This window comes from Pteropus vampyrus, unplaced genomic scaffold (assembly GCF_000151845.1).
Source record: "Pteropus vampyrus isolate Shadow unplaced genomic scaffold, Pvam_2.0 Scaffold63, whole genome shotgun sequence".
NCBI lineage: Eukaryota > Metazoa > Chordata > Mammalia > Chiroptera > Pteropodidae > Pteropus > Pteropus vampyrus.
Window position 1 is genome coordinate 2,225,440 of NW_011888844.1, and position 5,160 is coordinate 2,230,599.

A 5,160-nucleotide genomic window follows, 5' to 3' on the forward strand; every position below is an offset into this window, starting at 1 on the left:
TCTTCTGATGTTAAAACAGAGGTAGTTAGAAGCTCTAGAACATCAAGATACATTTCAAATGCAGTATGAATTTTACAATATGTATAAGTGTATGGTCTCTACAAATACTTTCTGCCTTAAAGTGGGGATGTTCTGTTCCATACTAAAAACTCATTCAGCAACATGTATTGGACAGTTATAATGGAGAAGACATCGTTTAAGGGAAAAAATGAATGCAAAAGATCTCTGACTATTAAGGAAGATAATTTAGTCCCAGCTGTCTGCTAGCTGCTTTATATAATATGATTTAATTCCTACACTCCAAGGGTGGTATCATCACCCCCACTTTACAGGTGAGTAAACTGCAGTTCAGATAGGTTAATTTTCTGAATATCATAGCTTCCAAATGGCAGGAACAGAATTTGAATCTATGTCTGTTCATTTTCAAATCCTGAGCTTAAAGTTTCATAAGAGATATAACCATATGAAGACATACTTATAATGTAATGTGTTGAGTGTTATGATAGAAATATACACCAAATACTATGGGAGCACAGAAAAATGATAGGAGGACAGAGAAGGTAGTGATTAACACTGCCTGTGAAGAAATGAGGCAAAATTATCAAGAGTCAAAATAACTCACCTCTTTGCTTTCAGAGTACCATTTTACTTTCTTAAATAGCACTAATCATAGTTATTTTATATTTTAGGGGTAGGTATTTGATTGTCTCTTCTGATAAACTTTAAACACATGACTTCAGAGACTATTTCTAATTTTTCTCATCATGCACTAACATGGTGCCTAGTACATAGTAGAAACCTAAGAAATATTTTTTGACTGACTGGATGAATGAATGTTGTGAGATTTAAGTTGAGTCCTGAATGGTAGATGGAAGAGTGCAAGGTGGAGAAGAAGAGAAATGGCCTTTCAAGAAGATACAGACTGGAAATAAATTTCTTGATTCATTGGAGGAGCTTAAATAATTACTTTAAAATTTTCTAAAACTGTATTCCAAGCAATTAAAGACTATTGTCAGTCATCAAATAGTTATTCTGTATGTGATATAAGGTACAGATTATATTCAGTGTTTTACTTTGCTCTGACTAGAACTCCGGAGCAAAGATGGTAAAATTGGTAGCTTTTCCAAAAGTTTAGAAAAATGCTTCAAATACATATCCCTGGACTAGAGTATTTAAATCTCACATAATAGAGTTACTGAAAACTGTTGTATGACATTAAAAAAATACATTTAAAATGTAACTCAATAACAAAAAATAAACAATTTGATTAAAAAAATTGACAGAGGATATGAAGAGACATTTCTACAAAGAAGGCATACAGATAGACAACACACATATAAAAAGATGTTCAACATCACTAATCTTCAGAGAAATGCAAATAAAAACTGCAATGAGGGTTCCTTTTTCCAACACATTGTTAAACTGCTGGTTGGAATGTAAATTAGTACAGCCACTATGGAAAACAGAATGAAGGTTCCTCAAAAAATTAAGAATAGAATTAGCATATGACCCAGTAATCTCTCTTCTGAGTGTCTACCTCAAAAATTTGAAAACACTTATCCATAAATATATACACACCCCAATGCTCATTGCACCATTGTTTACAATGGTCAAGACATGGAAACAACCAAAGTGCCCTTCAGTAGATGATTGGATAAAGAAGATGTGGTATAATGGAGTATGACCCAGCCATAAGAAAAGATGAAATACTGCCATTTGCAACAACGTGGATGGACTTTGAGGTTATTATGTTAAGTGAAATAAGTCAGACAGAAAGTTGAGAATCATATGATTTTACTTATATGTGGGATATAAAACTGAAAGCAACAAAAGAACAAGACAAACAAAAACTCATGGACACAGACAAGAGTTTAGTGGTTACCAGAAGGAAAGGGGTGAGGGGGTGAGGTAGATTACAGTAAAGGGAATCAAATATATGGTGGTAAAAGGAGATTTAGCATTGGGTGGTGAATACACAATGTAATATACAGATGGTATATTATCAAATTTTACACTTGAAACCTATATAACTTAATTAACCATTGTCACCTCAATAAATTTCATTAAAATGGCAAATGAATAAATGATAGATGATAGATAGATAGATAGATAGATAGATAGATAGATAGATAGATAGATAAAAAGACATAGTATATCATCTCATATCAATCAGACTGGCTATTATAATAAAGTCAACACATAATATGTGTTGGTGAGGATGTCGAGAAAAGAGAACCCTTGTGTACTGTCGGTAGGACTGCAAATTTGTGTGGCACCTATGTAAAACTATGAAGATTCCTTAAAAAACTAAAATTAAAATTAGATTAATCATATGACCCAGCAATCCCACTTCAGGGTATTTATCCAAAGAAAACAAAAACACTAATTTGAAAAGATATGTGCACCCCTATGCTTATGGTATCATTGTTTACAATAGCCAAGATATAGAAGCAACGTAGGTAACCACTGAGAGATAAATGGATAAAAAAGATTTTTTATATATAATATGATATGTATGTGTGTGTGTGTGTGTGTGTGTGTGTATAAAATGATATATATGCACACACATGATGGAATATTACTTCACAATAAAAAAGAATAAAATTTTGCCATTTATGACAACATGAATGATCCTAGAAGGTATTATGCTGAGTAAAATAAGTCAGAGAAAGACAAATATCATATGGTTTCATTTATATGTGGAATCTTAAACAAAACAAAACAAAAACAGAATCATAGATACAGAGATCAAACCAATGGTCTCCAGAGGGATGGTGGTGGGGAGATGGGTGAAAAAGGTGAAGGAGAAAAAGTCAATAAATTGTGTTGTTTGCCTGGTGATGGATGATTATTAGACTTAATGCAATAATTGTAAGGTATATACAATTTCAAATCATTATATTGTACACCTGAAATTAATATAATAGTGTATACCCACTATACTTGAATAAAAAACCCAGAACTATATTACAAAACTGACCTCAAAAACTAAAAATGGCATCAGATCTATTTTACATTAGTTGACTCCAAAAAGAAATTTAGAGCTTCAAGGTACTGAAATAATCAAATGATAATAAAGATACTTATAAAACCTTTACAATCTTACTTTTAAAACTTATTTCAGTCAAGTTTTTGAAGAATGCCATTAGTCAAGAATCACATTCCATATACCAGTGGTTTCTTTTTTACAAACTAGAGATACTTTAAATACTGACATGAGCAAGTTTCCTTTTTAATACCTGGAAAGAAATGTTATCTAATTAGTGGGCTCGTCCCAAAATTACCTTGGAATTTGAATGAGCATCGTTACTTCTACATAACTCTGGCATATCAGTTATAGCTAGAATTGTGGATAAGATAATTAAATCAATGTGCATTCTTAATATCAATATTACAATTGATAAGTTAGCTTTCAAAATGAATTTGAGCAGGTTTATATCATCAGAGTTTTAAAACATGCAAACTATTTGTAGAAATTCAACACTTATATTATCCAGCTAGGTGGCATAGAACATGTGGTTCTAACTTTATCCAGCAATAAATTTTCAGTGTCTACATTGTTTTTTTCTTAAATTGAGGATTTTGTATAACTATGATATTTTTAAAGGTTTATGTTGTAGGACAGAGGTACTTCGAGCTCCCCTGAAATTAATTTACATTAGAAGTCCTTGTGAAGTCTGCCTTCACTTTTGTTCTTCAAAAGTATGTGAATACCAGACTGAAGAGACTCCACAAGAGAAATACATTTTTCACTCAACTATCTACAGAAAAGTGAAATCATTATTTACTCTGATAATATGGGATATATAGAATGAGTAAATGAAATCTATAGTATTGGAAAACTTCATGCAATAAGGTACTGATGAGTTCTAAAAATAAGTGATAGTTTCTTTGTGTATCATCTGACTAACGTGATATAGTGAAGATGGTGATAAACATAATTTATTCAAATTAGTCTTTTAATTGCTAAAACGTAAACATTAAGCAAACATTAGAAAAGCAAGTATATCCTTCCAAACAAGTTCTGCTATTGTATGTATTATATAGATGTGCATTTTTAATAAGCTATTTAAAATGCCACATCATCTGACTAGATACTAGGAATACAAATGAGAATATAATAGAAAATGTGATCAGCAAATTGAATATGTATTGTCCAAATTCTTTCATCAGATAAAAATATTTCCAAAAAATATTGAATTTAAATTGCTTACTTGTTAATTTCTCATGAATTTTGCCATTACTCTCTCTCACATCCATATCATTAACATTGGATTCAATTTGATTAACACTTATTGAATGGTTATCATGCAATATGTATACAGTGGGGGAGAGATTATACAAATATGAATTAAATATGGTCCTAGTTCTCAAGGAGATTACCATATGCCGGGACAAGACATGCATACGTTTACCTTAGAGTCACATGAGAATAAAATATTTCACTTTAATTCAGATTTTGTGTAATTCATCTGCTACAGTTAAAATGTTACTTTTCATGATGTGATCCTAAAGTATTTTCTAAAGCTTACCTGGGTGTTGAGGGGAAAGAGAAAAAACAATCAAGGATACTATTTTATAATCCTTACTACTGAAACCTTTACAGTCTTGGCTCAGGATGATAGTACTCTTGGATAACAAACCACATAATAAAACTTGAAAATAACTGTGGAGGAATATATCAAAAAGTGGAAAATAATATAATATTGAATGTATGATTCTTGAGGATTTATACTGAGTAAAGTTCTACAAATAGTTTGAAAAATCATAAGAGTAATTTAATTTAATTTATTTTAAAGCAGTTGGGAAAAATATCATAGTAATTCTGAAATATGAGTTCATATTCACAAAATTGTTTAACACTGATAGTCACCGACACAATGCAAGTCTTATCCGCTCCAAAAAGCTTTCTCTGGCTTCAACCTACAGTAATCATTTCCTCAAATGAGCTGCTGCAGCCCACATTCTGTGTACTGTTCATTTACTGCTTAATGGTATCTTCTGTATAGTTGCTTTATATTTTACCTTTTAACTAGTGTCTGTCTCTATATACATAGATTGTAATATCCTTGATGGTAAGAATATATGTATATGTATATGTGTGTATGTGTGTATGTATGTGTGTATGTATGTATGTATATGTATATATATAATATATAT